The sequence below is a fragment of the Puntigrus tetrazona genome, chromosome 6 (genome assembly GCF_018831695.1).
Source record: "Puntigrus tetrazona isolate hp1 chromosome 6, ASM1883169v1, whole genome shotgun sequence".
NCBI classification, from domain to species: domain Eukaryota; kingdom Metazoa; phylum Chordata; class Actinopteri; order Cypriniformes; family Cyprinidae; genus Puntigrus; species Puntigrus tetrazona.
In genome coordinates this window covers 16,962,153-16,982,105 of record NC_056704.1, presented here as the reverse complement: position 1 = coordinate 16,982,105, position 19,953 = coordinate 16,962,153, and positions in this window count along the sequence as shown.

Genomic DNA, 19,953 nt, shown 5'->3' with positions numbered 1-19,953 from the left:
ATTAAAGTTAGAGCAGAATGCACCGAGGCAGAGTCTTTCTTGTGATCTTCTTCCAGAGTTTTAACAGAACCCCTAAAGGGGGACTATGGGTTTGGTGGGCAATGTCTGCATCACATTATTATATGGCCTATTATGTTGTTCATGCTATAAATACCACCTCTTATTTCATATTCACAAACCAATCCAAATGAATAGCTAAATAGTGGTGTTAATGAGAAGATGAATTCTGTAACCATGGCTTACAAAGGTTGACTGATGATCTGAAAATGAGTTGACTATTAGAGGACTATAATTAACAACATTTCACATATAAAGTGTAAATTAAATTAAATAGATATTGTGTACTTACAGCAATTGTGTAAAAAATGCTTTAAAAAACACTTGGCTTCAATAAATGGACCATTGCTTACCATTCCTGCCTTTTTTTTAACCAAGAACATTTTTGCACCTTAAATGCATTTGTCCAAATAATTCAACACAATATAAAAAAATTAAAGAGTTTATGGTACCCTGGTTATGCTGGTTTCATATGGATTATAACCTAAAATGCTACATTATTGATTTATGTTATTGAATTATGCTATGTTATTGAATAAATATTACATCAAAGTGGCATTTATAATTATACTTTTGCATGTAGACAAATATCGCGACAGTAAACAAGTAGACTAATCATACTTGATCAATAATAAATATTTGATAAATACGCACATTGAATGCATTATGGATGCTATTGGATCGCTATATTAATTTTTAATAATGGTCTTCTCTCTCCACCTACATGCATGCTTTAGTGCTCTGATTATCTCTTTTAATAGTTTTGATTTGTCTTATTTACGACAGACCAAATCTTTATAAAATAGTTTGGACTGTTTCTACCTGTTGCAGCCTGAAAGTGTTTTTAAAGCACTTTTGCTGAATCTAATCAGACATGAAAGAATACTCGTTAAAATCTAATTAAATCTTTAAATCCAAACAGTGTCACATTCATTGCCTAAAACCAACGAAGAACAACATCAGCAGCTAAATTCCATTAGCTCTAAGTCCATGCATTATATCGCTTGCACCAGTCCTCTATCAAATCGTGCATTTATTAGAGTAGCAACAACATGCTTTTTGTCAACCCCTCTTACGGTCGGTATCTTCAAACCGAGTGGATACTCGCATTCATCAAACCCCTGAGGCAGTTTACCAGAGCGCAGAGCCCATGTGAATTGAATGAAAAGAAAAAAGCCAGACTGTGAACTTGTACTAAACAAACAGATTCACAAAGCCTTCACCTGCTCCCTGTCACTATCAATCAGTATTAACAACAGAAAAACATAGGACTCCAGAGCCAAGTGCACTTAAAGGTTTCATGCGTCCCTTTTGCTCAAAAGCAGATAAATGACAAGGTCAAGACTCAAAGGTTTTATTCGCCTGCAAATGAGATTCAGTGCAATGTTTGCATGTTTAAAAGATTATAAAGGACCTCATATTGAGTAAATTAGAAGGTTATATGTAATAAAGTATAAAGCAACACGCTCTTACTCCCACTTGTCACATAAAACGTAGCGGGCAAATAAAAGTACAGTCACGGGTGTGTATTGAAAAAACTGACCATTAAAAAGCTGTTGCATTCCAAGCCTTCTGAAGCCATCGATATCTTTATCTGATGAAAAAAGTGAAACACATGGTGCGTTCCAAATGTTATATAAAGCCATTACTTCAGAGTAAAAACAATCATGGCCACCATACTGAAGGGTCATTCCAAAATGAAGAGCTCAAACTGGCCACTTCAAAGGGCCTACTATTATCCTTTGCACAGATTTTTTGCATGATGACGATACCTCCATGTGGTCAAGGCATGATGACGCAAAAGAGCTCTTCAAGAAACAGTTGTTTGGTTCCCTACACCCTTCAAAGCTCCCACTCCGGGGGGTAAATCCTTTGAAGGGATTAGGGCACCCGTTTTCCGAATGGAACGCAGGGATAATGTTTTTTTTAATCGCTAAAAATGGTATCACTCCATTAACGCCCACGAGCAACTCATGAAAAGACACTCCCGTAGTATGACGCAATCGGTCACGAAACACACAAGAGCCAGTGACATTTCACAACCAAACTGATATACAGCTTCTTCTGATGCAACTTTTATTGTATTTATTTACTTTTTTTCTTTTATTTACAGAACAGTGTTGCGACTTTTATCAGGGGAAACCTGCCAAAAAAGTTTACTTTACCCCAATTGAATGAGATTTTTACCGGGAAAAGTTATTGGGCTAGTTTTGAGTAGCAATTGGGTTGGTTTTGCGTTTATTCCTCTCACAAATTTGCCTCAGAATACTTATTCATGTTTTTCGGATAAACTATTATTGTAACTATATCTGCCTGTTATATCTTGTGTATTATTTACAGGGCAGGGTTGGGTTACGTGCTCATAAATGTGTATATTGTGTAAATACTTGAAATTTCACACCTCAATCTATATGGCAATATTATTACTCAATATATAATTTAATAATAAAATTCCCAGTGCCTTTTTATGTCGGCATACTGACGCCAAGGGTTTCGTATTTAAAGCAGGAGGACCCGGCACAACGAAAAATAACGCTAAATGGTTAACCTGTGCGTCAATGTGACAAGCGTCAATAAGCAAAGAGTTGGGAGTGAGAATGCGGTGTATAAAGACCTCCCAAAAGAAGTCTATTCATTTTAAACAAACTCTTACACCGCCCCTCCACCTCAGACCTGGGTTTTCTACCTCACAATCCAATTTTCTGCGCAAACTATGCCATAATGGAAGAATGGCTAATAAGTTTCTACTGACATCATCTCTTTTTCTCCTCCTTCTCTCTCTCTCACACACACAGAGAGCTCTGGGTGTAAAGTTTCTATTTCACCCTCACTCTGAAAGACTCTGATGTGAAGCCTGCCTCCTGGAACATTAAGAGAGTGCATGTGCAGTGTGCTAATTCTCAACTGACAAAGCCTCACTTCAAATGTATGAACTCATCAGGGAGCGGAGTGAAAAGTCCCCCTCTTCCTTTCAATTCCAGTGTAATGAAAAAATTTACAGCTGGAAATTGAGGCTTTATGTATGAGGGAGACAGATTGAGTAGAGAGAGAGGTGTTCTCTCTCTTTTTGCATCCCCTCATTTAAAAGGCCAGTCAAGTTAGTATGCGGAGCTACAGGAAAAAAAGCAGCAAAGGGAATCCTACAGGAACTGTGACCTACGGGGCAAATGGATGATGTTACTAAAATGTTTTGCATTCATAGCTAAATGTGTTTGTTTGTACTAATAATATCCAGTGTAATTGAGCTTTATATTTAAAGGGACAGTCCACATAAAAATTCTGTCATCATTTGCTTATATGCGTTTATTTCTTCTGTTAAACACAAATGAAAATATTTTGAACAATATTGTTATCCAAACAGTTGGGATACATTCTCCAGTATTCATTTATTTTAGAGCTTTAGTAATAAATTTGACAAAAAAGTGAATAAATAAAAGAAAATGCATTTAATTTATTTGTCATTATATTTTTACATTATTTTTGTTTTATAATTGAGTGTGTTATTATATTTATTATTATATTATATTTAACAATTCATTTTAGTTTAGTTTCTCAAAACATCATCAAAGTAATGCATAGAAGTTACGGAATGACATAAGGGTCAGAAAGTGACAGTATTTAAAATTTGAATGAACTGTCCCTTTAAATTAAATTAATCTCTGAAAAAAAAATTGCATAGGCTGTTTCTAAATAAATGGTCCCATAATACAATCCACAGTTCTCCAGGCACAGGGTATGCCCCAATTTACCTCACTCTCCCCTTTTTTTACTATTCATTTGTCCCCTTCTACAAGGTCTTTGCACGTGATGTTCAATAGACAGAGGGTCAGCAATCTAAATAGACACACCACGAACCAAACAGACATGAACAGCGGACGGAATGAGGAAAAAAGATCATTCCATTTGTCTCCATCTAGCCCATTTCAGCCAGCACGTCCATGCTGCTGTGCTGTCGCCATCTGAATACACCTGTTTGGCAGTGCAAAAAAAAATCATCTCTCTCGACAGCTGCTCTTTAATCAAGCTTTATAATGGCAGGCGATGCAGGAAGCAGCGCATTTCACAAATACCACGAGTGCCTGAAAAGATACAGTAGCGAGGTAAAAATACAAGTTGACAGTGACGGCTTCATCAAAGGGTTTTGAGCCGAATGACATTTCTTACAGAGCTGAGTTCAGAGAGTTTGCTTACAGCTCCCAATCAAACATGGAACGGCCTGTATTTTTAACCGCGTGGAACAAAGCACTGCATATGAGTCAGACAGAAAGGAAGAACAGCTACAAAGACAAAGATTGCTTAATATGGAGCAAATTGTGCTTAGGGGCAAATAATTGTAGACTGACATTTCAAAAGCTGATGTTAGTACATTTCACTTTGATGAAACTTACGGTTTAAAAAAATGCCTTTAACCTATCAAAAAGCAACATTGTGCTCCTTCCGCAGCGTGTATGATTAGACGTACTTAGAAACTTTTCATGGTTACAAACTTTGTCATAACGACAGATAATAAGAATGCATTTTTAGCGAATGCATATACAGTATGCATACAGTCATATCACAGCAAAGACAGCAGATGAATCCGTGCGATGCTGTCGGTAAGAAAAAAGCAAGAAGCAATTTCATGTCAACATTTGCAGCTTGAACTAATGCAACCAAAATACACATTCAGTTTTGGCAAACTTGTTCAGCAGACAAGGAAATTACCATGGTTATATGCAAAATGCTTATCATTTAATTTATCTTTAGCACTGTAAAGTATGCCAGTGCGAAGCAATAATTACACACAATTCTCAATTCTCCATGCATATGTGTGAAATGGCCTTATTCCGACTGGATTTGATAAGAGAGCCTGAAGACACAGAAGTCATGAATTAATTCCCCGCCACCGCCCTTTCAAGTTGGTGCAAAATGAAAACTGTCTCTCACATCATCCACCACATGTTATTTCATTTTCTATCACTGTGGGGTTATTTCAATATATTTGCTAAAAGGAAGCTAGATTGCTGCTTGTATTTTATTAATTTACTGATATGATTGAAATGATTACAGGCCAATTTCAAACAGGCCTTCCCTCAAGGACGTGATAGAAGACTCTGAAAAGAAAGAGACAAGAAAGAAATAATTATATGTGTCAGAAGCAAAAGGAAATGGATATTGATTTTTTTTCTGCATATCAAATTTATCCCATTATTTATTTCATGCTGAGTCTTTTTCAGTTGGTCTTGCTTGATTCTTCTATCAAACAAAAGTTTCACTTTGGATAAAAAAAAACAAAAAGCACATGATCCTTTACTTTTTTAGCAAAATGCTTATTTTTATTTTATAGTAAAAAAAAATCATGCACATATGTAGAACCGATGTGTCTCCTAGTCACTTGATATCAGATTTTTTTTCTTTTTTTGCACACTGTATACATTCCTTTTTCATTACAGTTTTATAGTTCGGCTTTATAGTTCAGTTTCAAAAGTGAATTTTTTTGCGTTTGCAATTAGCTTAAAATATCATTACTTGTCAAAACTGTATTAGGGTAAACATATATTTTTTTTTTGCTTGTTTGTTTTTTTTCTCTCATTTTTAGGTGACTATAATAGCACCGCTCTGTTTAATTTTAAAGGAGTTTCAAAGGATCTTTTCAAAGGGCAGACAGCTGTTTTGTTTTTCTGTATTTTGCTCCCAAGAGTTAGTATTCAGGCCTGTCACCTCAGCCTTTGCATCCTGGAAAGAGATACTTATCATGAACCATAAATCAATCGAGACATATCAAATAGGTTTGATGGCTATCCTTACAACATCTAGGGCTTATCTCAGCTTTACACTGCAGCCTCTTACACGAGACTAAATAACACAGAGGGGAATAAGCAATGAATAGAAAATGTTTCTACGGTTATTTTGAGAGGCTCATTCATAGGAACATGCAGAATAATCCATTTTGTTATACACGTTATCCAAACTCCATATTTCTTTCGAAACTGCTTTCAGGTGACATACAAGGAAACGTTCGGCTTCGTAAGAGCACTGCTTGAAATAAGGTCTCCTGGAATTACTACTCACGCAAACCGCCTTGAGAACTGAAAAGCAAAAGGAACAACCCCCATTATAGCCTCACATGGACAATGACAATATGGTAGTAGTTTAAGAAGGCAATCACAAAGAAATGCCCTCAAAAGACAGATAATGACTTCGAGAGATTGAGGTGAAAGCAGCTATTCAAGGACCGCAGAGTGTTTGACCGCATCAGTATTGATTTTGTCACCAGGTAGTGGTCATGAGACACCTGACAGATTTTGAAAGATACACTTCATTAATTGTAAACATCTATGTAACCGTGGGATTCCTAATTATTTTCCACCTGCCTTCTTTCTAAACTTTGCTTAAACATTACCGGTCCGACCCGCATTTCATTTATAAACACACAGGAATGATGATACAATGCGAGCGCAACACTGCCCACAGGTTGAAAAACAACAACAACAACAACAACAACAACAACAAAAAAGCTTTTCTAATTGGAAATTTGAGCTATAGCTTATAAGTAAAAGCACAAATGTGCAAGACCTGCAAAAGCAATGCAACACTAATTATAACATTTCAACACACACATACACAGAAGATCTATTAACGACTGGGGGAGACAGAAGTAAAATGAGCTGCAGGGTAAGATGAGCCACCTCTTGTTTCTAGGCAACCATATACAAAAATGCATGTGACAGCATTTTCAGCAAAAGGTAATCATTTCATTCTAGCTGTGAAGAAGGAGAGCGCACGGCGGAGGTAATTTATGTCCAAAAATTAGATTTTTCCATCACAATAAAATAGAGAAAAACGAAAGAGGAAATTTTCTGATAGATTACATTTAGTTGCCATGATGCAAGAGCCACACATAGATAGATAGATAGATGGATGGATAGATATATGATAGATAGATAGGCTTTTAAGTACAAAGTCTTTTGATTTCCCTTGCTTGGTTATTTACTGGTTCATAATAAGCTTTTCACTCAGATAAATTAACTCAAGAGTAATGGCTGTGACTTCAGGAAAACTTGAACGGTTGACAGAAATGCTCTATTGACTGTGACTGAATTCTAATTTTTGTGGTATATTTAATGGATTAATTAGGCATAGGCACTTAAAATGCTAATTACACCCGATTTTCACAAAAAAAATTGCACCTTCGTTGCATATTAAAAGAACTTTTTGGACATATGTGAAAAGAAGATTGAACACCTACACAGATGAGAAGCGGTATTAGAGTAATGGATATCACTCCCTCACATATCCCTTTGCATATCTTTTTTGCTCAAACAGCCAGTTCTGCACTCAACAATGAGTGTTGTAGGTGATTTGGCACTTACACACACACACACACACACACACACACTATAAACAAGACTCTATTTATGAAAAGAAATGCAGTTAATCACATAAAACATAATTTAAAGGAAAAACTATGAGAACAACACTGAAGCAAACAACAGTAGCTTGCCTGATTAATTCATACTGCGTGCATGCTGGGAAATGTATTCCTGCCTGCAGCACCATCGACATTACTATTACCCATTAAGGTAAGCTAACAACTTAACTGTGTAATTATTATCATGTTCCAGTTTGTGCAGCTATACATTAGGCAGTTTGAAACGAGTAAACATAGTCATAAAGGTTCAGGAAAGCGGCATACAAATAGTTAGGATTAAATATAGAGGTCTACATGGAGACGGTCCCATAATTTGGAGATACACTTTAAAAAATATTTGTTTAAAGAAAAATTAAACCAAAAGCTTACAACAAAGGACTGGAAAATACCATTTAAATACAAAGTGACCTGTAATATGTTTAATAGTAGATACATAATTCCATTACATGATTTAGCTAAGCATTGCATGTTGCTATGTGGAAGCAGATCAGAAAGCTTTCACACATTATTGTGCTTTTGAATGTAAAAGGATTTATTATGTTAAATACTCAGTTTGGCATTCGTACAAAGACACTCAGAGGAACAGAAGATGTGGGTCAAAAGAGCATTGCCTTTATGCTATTGACTCTTTCTTTGTCTTTCATGTAAAACTGTACTTTTTCAATATTCTTTTGCATTTGCCAGCACAAGCAATTTGTAATCCATCTTATCAACACAAGTATTTTGGGAATAGTGTTATGCAAAATCTCATTTTTTCTCAAGATTAAACCTGTGGAAACAAATAACCGTAAATGTCAAAAGTGCATCTACAGCGGTTGCCCTTTAGGTAATCATATTCTCATTTTAAAATAAATTCTTTTCCTCTTCTGACATTCACAACAACTTTAAACAGCTGAAACTCCATGGTATCCGTGTCCCCGTTATGAGAAGAGATAAGAAACAAGTAGATCAGAAATGATAGACCAGCTCAGGACATTTACCCTTTGAGGAAACTAATGCACAAAGGTGCGATGTCTCCATCCAGAATGCATTGAAAGTGATAACTTGTTTACACAAAGATTTTTATCAATAATGACGTGACATATAGGGTTGCTCTTGATACTCTATGCTTTCCTGTTGTCCACAAGGTGCAGAAGGGCAGACGTTTCTGTGGCTACTGTGGTATTTGTAGCCAATTACGTGAAGCTTAAAAGCAAGTTGAGAAGTTCTGTGGAGCAAACCCTAGTAGCTTCTGTGTGGGTTTTCTGTTTTGTTCAGATTCTGGCACTGCAATTATTGTATGTGCGAGTTACAGGAAGATGTCCTTTAACCGGCACATAATTAAAGAAAACTTTTCAAAAAAAGAACACAAGCTCTGTTGATAACATGTGGTATTCTGCTTATTCATCCAGATCATTTAAATTAATTTTTGGGTCAACAATTCTTTTAAATTAGGATGTAATCAATTGGGTGGACAAAAAAGCGTTTTGGTTTTTTTTTTAATAATACTTTGAAAAATAGCATATGGTAATAATGTTTTGACATTTTCTACATACTAAATAAGATATGTAAATGTAGCTTGTGGTGCTCATTTTTAACATATTTGGAGTGCTTTACATTTAATTTAAAGTGTATTATTGGAAACACGTTTCTTTGTTCTTTTTCTGGCTACACTTTTATATTGTTTTCACGTTTTTTTTTTTTTTTGTGAAATACAAAATGTTAAGCAGATTATAGGCTGTTAGGACAAAATGCTCTTTTTCACAACGCAAGTGGTTGGTGATGTATCTTACCAGCTCCAAATGGGACCTCAAAAAAAGCTATATAATACTTTTGTGTGAGAAACAGACCTAAAATTTTAATTCATTAATCACATTAATCACTGAGTTCTCAGATCTCATTTGTGTTCAATTCAAAACTATATAATAGCGGATTTACATATTTTAGACAACAAATGCTACTGAATCTAACACCACATGAAAAATCTCCACCTGGTAAGTTTGAAAAACACAGTAAGATAAATCTACAGCAGTGGGGAATGCTTCCAGTGACAAACGACTTTGGTCATTGACAATTTAAGTCCATTCCTCTCACAAGTTCATGCTTTTATTGCATGCAATCTGTTTTACATTAGGCAAGCAATACAAGTGCAACCCTAACATAGTTTTCATGCATCATCTCAACTTCCCCTACATTGCTTTGAAGGCCAGTTTGCAGTTTAAAAAGCTGCACAAAACCCAATCTCCCTTTTGCAATCTGGTGGCCAGATAAAGCATACAACAAGAGATATTTGATCCCGGCAGGGTGTTCATTGAGTTAAGGATCATTGCTACACTTATAGGTGCTCTATTAGTTCAACTACCAAATGCATGGAGTGCCGTCAAAGGTGAAGCTGTCATTTACCCACTGAAAGCCAATGTAGCAGTGGGACTGTACCATTGACTTTGGGACTTCAATGACATCCCATTACATTTAGCCCATGATAGCCTGCTGGTGAGCCTATAGGCACTCTACAGGGCCACAGCTTCACAATAACTCCAGTGGGTGTGGACAAGACAAGGACAAGGAATCAAATTCACGTGCCTGAATGTCCTCTGGCCGACGTGCTCTAGGGTATCCTTCCAGACTCCCTCACCTGGGCATTTCAGCAAGCTCTTCCATTATAGTCACTTTATGATTGGTTCAAGATAGATCATTTCATACCGTTGGGACTGCGAGTATGTTGTGGGAGATGTTTAGGGGTGCACTAGCCAGCATATAGATATCTACAAAGCAAACAAACATGGATTAAATACCGCAAAACTCTCATTTTGATTTCAATAGGTCTTTAAATTGCTGTGGCACATAAACCAGAGACAAAATAATGTCTTCAGCATCTTTATAGTTGGCTATTGCTGGTTCTTTTGTCCTGGTCCTGATTCGCAGGATTTACCCACGACCAGCGAATACCAATTAAAGGCCATAACAGTGATTATTTGCATCAGATTTTGGGATAAACATTTTATTTTCGTGGCAATACAGCCATGTCATAATAGACGTCTGTACAGACATAAAAAAACAAAACAAATCCGGGACATACTGTAAACAGATCCAAACCAATTTGCCTGAAACTCCTGTCATTTGTCAAATAGCAAACCAAAACGCATTGCAATAAATTAGAAAGGACAACTGTTCATTTATTTTTATTAAAACAATATTCATTACAATAATTTACAGCTGCATACTATACTACAACATGTCAGATTGCAAAACGGATCTTTATATCAGACCCTAATGAACAGCAAGATGCATGACTTAATTGTTAGCCAGATGTTCGGCTTTGAGATGTCTTATAATTAAGTTAAATAAAACAATATAGTTGAATTAATGTATAATTCTTCATAAAAAATAGATTAATTGCTTGTTCTTATACTTATTTATTTATTTTTTATATCTGACTGAATAACTGCAAAAAAACAAAAAAAAACCCAGATGCTCTTTCAAGCACTGTCAAGTTTTTGACATCCATCTACAGATTTGCTACTGTTGATAAGCAGCTGTTAGTTCATGGCAATTAGGTATAAAATCATACAGTTTCTCTGTATTGCTGTATTGGTCTGTTTTACAATAAACACTGTACGTATCATTATAAACATTTACATATTGCTAGCTAAAAAATGCTTTTTTAATTCATATCCTGAGAGCACTGAGCAATTGACTTGATGACAGCAATCATATTTAAGCCAGTACATCCTACATGAATCAAATATCAGCCAATGGGTAGTAATACTCTCTAAGAAAAGACTTCACAATGGCTCAAAAAACACCTAATATTGTTGTCTGAATGACATTAACAGGCACTAACTGCAGCACAATCAATAGCTCGAGCTCAAGCCTCTGCTGTGAAAAGTAAAATGCTCCACTAGGAGCGGTTTAATTTATTTATTTATTTTCTTTGAGGTTCTTCTGATAGGCACTCAGAAATGCTACTGCACTCACACTGTCCCTGGATATTTCTTCCTTCGTTCAGGACACTGAGTCCACATCACAAGCTGTTCTGAGCGCACCCTGCACCTCTGATGCTGCAAAAGTGTCCCTTTTAAAGCATTTTAAGAAAACGTCTTGTGGTATCAGAGGAAGGTGAAGCGTATTGTGAAAAGGTCAGCCTCAAAGGCGTTATTTGATGCAATAAAGCAGGTACACCTTGCTTCTAGAAGCCAAAAGATGACAAGGAGGCGGCAGGAGTTAAGGTGCAGTACACTGTGTGTATCTGTATTTCGCATCTGCCTAGTGGATCAGCTTAGTAGACTTAGTGGTGGATGAGTTCAGATCTGCTTAGTTTGGCAAGTAAATCCATGAGTTCACAGTTATGGGCATCTTTGAAAGTAGTAAAAAGGACGTTCTATTCATTATTTTGGCAACAGTGATGAGGAATGCTTTTATGTTATTGCCAATTTCAACTAATAATTTAGAGCCATCTGCAGTAGTTTTAAGCAAGTGGGTGATAGACACTTAAATAACATAACTTGTGTTATAAACCCAAAACTTTGTTTTAATTTCCAGCACGGAAATGTGCTTAAAAAAAAAGAAAATAATAAATAAATGAAGTTCAACTTTAACCCTAATCGTTTAATCATTTTATTTACGGAACATCAAATTGTGATTCGCACAACATATGTAAAGGTAATGGGTTTTTTTTTTTTTTTTTTAATGCATTAAAATATACCAAAATAATCTCCACATACATTTATGATGCATTGCAAGGTGCATTAAAGCTATTAGTAAAATAGTTATAAAAATATGATATTTTAAAAGTATATATATTTAAATGTTAATTAAATAATAATAATAATAATAATAATAATAATAATAATAATAATAATAATAATAATAATACGACAGCTGCAATATAATCAAAATTATATATATTTTTTAAATTCTTTCTATTCATCAAGGAAGAAATTGTAGAAATGTATATTAATTCATAATATTTCACAATTTATATATACAAATATATATATAAATTACAAAATTTGTCATGTATGTCTTCAAGCTAGCTTGTCTGAAATTAGTGGTCTTACACATTCACACAGCCAGGGGTTTTTACAGTAATCTTTGGAACATCTGGACAGAGTTGCTATAGTAACTCCCTGCCAAGACTCATATGCTTGCAAACGTTTTATATATGTGAAGGCTGCCCCGAGCAGAGACCTGTGTCAGGAAGTACAATAGCAGCACTGCATTTTGCCAACATTCGCAAGAAAAAAAATTCTAAAGTAACACGCATCAACTTTGCTTGTCCAGCAATGTCTAAATATATCTAAATTAGACTCCCTAAGCTTTTTTTTACAGTAACCATATACGGCATGAGTCACAGAGACAAAAACAAAAAAGAAAATTCACTTTGTCCTCGCTGTTTGTCTCTCTTTTGTTTTGAAACGTTTACTCATTTGCTCAATGCTACCTTTTCCCAGCGCACAAACAGCTTTTGTCTTTATAATTGTTTCTGTAGATTAAGGTCTTTCAAGAGACCAGAAGAGTCATTTATCAATTATATACATTATTAAATGCTTTAGAGGTCTATGTTGCCATCCAACAATTGAAAAGTGATCTGATCCAAGGACAATAACACAGAAAGACCCTCAACACAAATGAATTAAACAAACTCAGGGAATAACACTCCCCTGTCACAATTCTGGGGTCAGAACAGATCAGCCTTCGATGTGAGAAAATAAAAAAAAAAGGAAAGAAAGATAAAAAGTGCTTTGACTGATCTTTTTGACTTCACTATTTAAATAACCATTTCACAAAGGGTCGATAAAACCCTAAAGGACTCCAAAAACAAACACAGCAAATACCGTAAGATGCTGGATACTGTACGCTGTGCGTGTCCACGACAATCTTCAAATAAGAAAAACATAATTTGCGATAAATATAAACATAAGTTACGATAGATATAATGTCTTTGTTAATGAAAAAAGAACCCATTTGTTTGCTTTTCAGGGCCAGTTACATGAAGTGTATGAATAACCTCAACTCATGAGCATTTATTTATTTATTTTCATGGTTTTATCGGGATCTATATTCACTGGCATGAATGTATTAAATAAAACCATCAAAATGAGAATGCGCCTCTACATAATGCATATTTATTGTTATTTTTTTATTCTTTTTTTTTACTTGCATTATAAAAGTTTGACATTTTAAATTGTATTTTTCATCTAGCTTGTTATTTGTCACTGCTTCATGTTATGATTTATTCTCACACTAAACTTTATTTCGTACTTGTCAGTATCTCCATCTGTGGTTCTGGCTCAGTCAGGAGATGCATCATTTTCTTATTTTCTTTTTTTCTCCACCATATAACTCTTTTGGCACATATTCAAGAGGATAGCTGATTCTCCTCCGTCTCATCATCACTCATCTCACTTGTTTTTTTTGTTTTTTTTCCATCAGAGATGACAGAGGGATTGTATATGTCCTATAGCATAAAATGGCAGTCAGTGACAGTTATATGATAACAAGTGATGATAACATATGATGAACAATGTTTTATGGCAGCAGTACTCCAGTGGTTAAAGATCTGGGCTAATGCAAAGGCTATAAGTTCAAACATGAGTAGGGGTGACCGAGGAACTATAGAGGTAATGAGACTTTTATACTGCGTTTTTTTTTTTTTTTTTTTTTTTTTCTGCCGTTCCCTTGATCAAGGCATCCAACCTCAAATGGCTCGAGGGGGTTCCTGCAATTAAGCAGAAATTCACCTTGAATTAAAAGCGGCAGTTAAATGGCAAATTACACTTGTTATGTTCAAGAATATAATGGGTCGTATGGGCAGTGGGCACAAATCACATTCCAAAACATGGAAAAAATGTATAAACCATTTTCTCAGTGATCAGAAATATGTATGTTTCAGGTCATAAATTCAGCAAAAAAAAACCATTAAATTGAATGTGATTCAATTATATGTTCTCTTACAGTATTGTAATATATATATATATATATATATATATATATATATATATATATATATATATATATATATATATATATATATATATATATATATAAAAAAGCGTATAGATGCAAACAATCCAGCTATAGTTCAGATTAAGATTTAGATTTTCATTCTTTTTCATTGTATTTATTAATTTCTAATATTACATCTGATATAAGATGGTTCTCATTCATACACTACGGGTTAATTCTATAAGGTAATATTTTTATATATTTTTTTTATTCATTATGTTATTTGTTTTTAAAACCTCAATTTATTTATTTATTATTAAACCTTCTACAGCTATATGGTGAACTATGGTCATTTTCAAGTCTGGATGTCCTGTATAGAGCATATTCGGGCTATTCAGAGATACCAAACGATTGGACGTTTCATCGTGACTACTTCCTCTCCTTGCCCTCATATGTCCTCGTACATATGAAGACCTCCCAACATATTTCACATGCATTTTGCAAAAAGAAAAATGGTATATCAAACAATTCTGTTATAACGTAGTTGAGAATAATCTTTATACAAAGATGTTTGGTAAACAAAAACTAAAAATGTATTGGTGATTTTAAAAATCGATGCTTTGCCGAAGCATGTTCATGCATGTCTTTTCATTATTTTAAAGAAATTGACTCCCGATGTTTGAGAACATAGCATAACTTATAGATAATTTTTTATAAACAATGTAAAAGACATAAAAAAATCCTGAGGTTAAATACCATATTATATAATGTCACAGTCATTATATTATATTATATTACAATATACACACTCCGTTTTGCGTGTGCTTGAATGAATTCGTTTTATTAATTGGTTATCATTTTTATGTGGTTTACTAATAAATATTGGCTAACATAATATAATAAAATATAATGCGTACGCTGTTTGGCAAAGCAAAACTCGCCCCACGGTGCTTGAATGGGAACCATTTTTCTTATTTCTTGTGTAAAACTAAAATCTGGTGCTCATCTGGTCGTTCCTGGGGAGAAGTTTCCTCTCCGAAAAACATTTTTCAGTCAAGCTGCTGGCACACCAGGTGGTTCTCTCCCTCCCCAAGAGATGCATTTGATAAACATATGGAAAAGGCTTTCTCGCAGTACAACCTCCCAACATATTTCACATATATTCTTCTAAGGTTTAATTAATAAAAAATGTGAAAAACCGACTGATGGTTGTGAATATAAGAGCATTAAAATGAACAGTGCAGGTAATTTCCTTGCCGTTTATGTTTTGTCAGCACGGCAGCAAAAAGGTGAGGGGGAGAAGGAAAGAGATAATAAGGAGTGGCAGATATTATTAATTACAGTGATCATTTTTCATTATTAACAACTTTGGATACAGTGTTAATTATTTTCCGTGCTCAGAAGCGAAACAGATGTAAGCACTTCCGTGACAGGTGTCAAGTCGCTCAGAGCGGCGAGCTCCAAGCAAGGCTGCAACATGCACAGCTCGTCTGTTTGATGTCTAACACTGGCACCAAGACTTTATTTGCTTCATATGATCGACGTGACCAGGGCACATTACCCATCTCACTGAGCAGCTGGCAATGCATTTGCAGGAGGAATAAAGATGAAATATCCATGAGCTGATGAAAAAGTAATAATTCTCCTCCAGAGCACGAGGAGCCAGACAGTACAAGATTTTCAGACCAACAGACAGAAATCAATAAGGCAGATTTGATGTAGAACAATTTACAGATGACACTTCACTCATCACACCATATTGGAAAACATATTGTAAGTTCCCCCTCTGTGCTGAGCTCTGTTCCTCTGACAAGAGTAATGCGAATTAACGTTTTACGGATTGAGCGCCGGGCCTGAACTTTGAGGTGTAATCAAGGCACATCAATAGCCAGCTTTTAATGTAAGCTGCATGGAATCTTTTTCTTTTCCTTCGTCATAAAACACCATTATTTCCTCAAACATTGTTGGTAATGATTTGCCATTTTCTTTCATCCGGCACATTTTCTCATTCCATTCAATTTTGGCCCCTCCATTTGACATGTGTTTATTTAATGTGGGCCCATCTGAAAATTTCATCTTTCATTCTGAGATAACCTGAAAGGTAAAATTAAAACTACAGAGGAACCTTTTTTTTTTCAAGCTTTTAAATGGGAAAAGCATCAGTTAAATGGTTCTTTTGGCTGTGCTGTTGTCTGTGAACAAAGCTTCTATGTGATTGGATAAGTGGGAAAAAAACTTACTTCAGACACTCCAGACAATTTTTAGTTTTTGTCTCCCTTCAGTTCACCTCCATACTGTATCCTTCAAAGCTCTCACTGATCCGTCACAAAATTAAACTATTACAGAAAAATACAGACAACTACATTAATGACAAAAAGAAAGCTCTGTTTAGAACAGAAACAACAGCATGCAATATTTTACGGCTACCATAAAGAAAATTTTAATGGTGTGGTTTTTGTCCAGAAGAACTAATATCATATCATTGTTGTTCCAAACCTTTTATTGTATTTTTATATATTTGTTTTTTTTTTTTTTTTCTGGTGGAAAATTTGAATGTGATTCAATGTGATTACAGTAATAATAAAACAATAATAAATGTAATTTTAAAAAAACAACAAAAAATGGTTTGCTGTGCAGTTCAATATGGCCCAGACTATATCAATATCAAAATGTTATACAAAACTAAGTTTATCAGAGTTTACAGAAACAGGCAAAATAGTCATTTGCCTTTAAATACCTTTTCGCATTTAAATACAATTTCTTAGTACCTTTTTGTATTTTCTAAATACATAAGGTACTTTGCCAATCAACCTCCTTATTAAACTGCTGACACAGATGGGCATTATTTCAAATACATGTATGTGAAATACTATTTTGTATCTAAATACCTTTAGGAAAAAGTATTTTGTGTACATTTTACAAGAAAATACTATCAGAAAATACTAAAGTACTTATCTTCAACTTAAATAGTCCACATTTAAATTAATTATTTGTGAAATTTACTAGCATTTGCCTGGCTTTTTTTCCAAGTGTCTGTACAAAGACTATTAGTACTACTACAGATAAATCTAAGGATTGCTATTTATATTCGAATGCGGAATAAAAATGACAGGAGTATAGGAATATGTCTGGTGCATGTTCCATTGCAATGCACCCAAAATCGACCCAAAGCAGCAAGCACAGGTGGATAATGAGCTGGTCGGTTGTAAGAACACAGTGCCATGCCTCACTCCGAAACACACAGGACATACATTTCATTCATTCACAGACTTTGGAATTGAATAATCACATTAAACCTTGCGCAACTTTCGCTTTTATTTTGAACAATCACACAAGCTCTAGTAATTACACATAGTCACATGACATTTACAGCTTAAAGGTAATTGGAAGAAAAGAAAAGAAAAGAAAAGAAAAGAAAAGAAAAGAAAAGAAAAGAAAAGAAAAGAAAAGAAAAGAAAAGAAAAGAATCTGGGAGTCTGAAATGAAATGCTAACGGATGGATTTTTTTCCGTATTATAGACTGGTCTGCAGAAGCATTAAAAAGACCCCCAGCCTTTTTTTCGTAGTCTTTGTGTGAATGCAGTCACATAAGAGTGACAACTGAAAAAATAAGAAGACAGAAGATGTAATTTGAGAAGTGTCTGTAAAGCTTCATTTAAGCTCCTCCACAGCCACAGATTTCCATTTAAAAACTGTCTTGAAGCGGGAAAAGAATGCTACATTAGCTACACTCCTATAGATTATTCATGTCATTAATAATATGAAAGAACATTCATAACAATGTGGACTGCGTCTGTGATTAAACTAATGGCTCTTAATATAAGACGGGAAAATAGTTGCTCATTTGTAGCATTGCCGCACCGTTGAATGAGACGTGAATAAAGAAATATCACATATCAGTGCTGAACCTCCATCAGAACCACCAGGGACGCCAGCGCACCTGTGTTAAACAACTCCTTTAAACATCTGCGATAACACCTCATAGCTGGTTGTCCTGGCGAATGAACAATTTCCAGCTATAGTACTCAGCCGTGTTTTGCAACAGACCTTTCATCTGCCTTGCAAATAAACAAAAGCAGGGCAAAGACTGGTAAGCAGGGCTGACAGGAAGTCCTCTGTGGCCAGTCACAGAACGGGCAGGCTGCCTGTAGCACCTGCTAGGATTATGTGACGTCAAGCTTGTGTGTCACCTACAATAACACTCCCCCTCTGAAAATGAAAGCTAGAGGCTAAAATGGGAAACAATCCACTTTCAGAAACAACTTCAAATAAAAACTATTTTCTCAGGCTTTGCATTTTTCACAAACCTCCCTTTTGTCAAGAATTCAAAAAGCGGCCGAGGTGCTTCTTCATGACCAGAATTTCAACCAGGTCCAGAGTAAATACCAATTGGTTTCAGTTGCACAGTGCCTACTATGTAATCTTATACAGAGAAGAGCAGACGCTATTTTAGTTATTTCAAAAGAAAAAAAAAAAGGAAATTTAGCTGCAAATATGGCTTGTATTTCCACAACTTTCTGACATCAGACAGATAAATCCATTAATGCATAACTGGCCACTTCAGTCCGACCTTGGCTGGGTTTTTCAAAGCATTAAGGAGAATGTTAGTCACATAAGTAGTACTTAATCTCTCCTGCCATTTTACTGAAAACTTTATAAGTAGCACTTTAAAACATTTGTAAGTTAAGATCTTCTGTAAGACAATTCATGTTTAACCTTTAACTGATCTTTCTTTCTTAAGTTTAACCAAAGATACGTATAAAATAGTAAAAAAAAACTTTAAGCAAGCAATGTAAAACTTTACGGCATCTAGAATGGAAAGGTTTAAGAAGGCATTCCCACGTAAATGGTAGTGCATTCAGAGGCTGTGATCTTCAATGCCATCAAAATCTATGTCTGTTTCAGACACATCAGCCAAAACAGAAATACTTATTGCCTAACAACGATACATATAAATAGCCGCATATGCTAATAAGTGCTTCTGTTTAGCCAGTGTGCTGGAAGCTGACTTGTATTCCTCGTTTTGGTTGCAACTTTTATTTCAACAGCGCTTAGAACATCAGCATCTGAATGCACGCCATTTTTAACGTTCGATGTTTATAACGTTACAGTATTGTCTCTCAAAAATGCTAAATGCAAAGTTGAATCCAATGTATTTATGTTTGTACAGTAGAGGGCGCAGCTCAAATAAATTGCATGAAGAATATAATGCGGAGCAGAAAGTTCAGCAATATTGAAACACAAAAGTTAAACACAAATGTCAAATTTTTCACTTAGTATGGTTGAACTGCATCATCGAAGGGGTGGAGTGAGCAGTACCTCGTTATGATTTAAAGAGACATGCACCGAAATGGGTCGTTCAGAACATAGCTGTTTTGACAAGGTAAAAAGAGAGTTGTTTCACATAACCACTGAGGAATTTTAAAGAATGTTGTAAACATTTCATTAAGGCCCTAAAAAATCATATCAACTTTGTGGAAAATTTGATATGGCAACATATAGTTGAGAATAACTTTTTATGATGTTATGTTCTGAATAGGAATTTAAAATCCTCACAT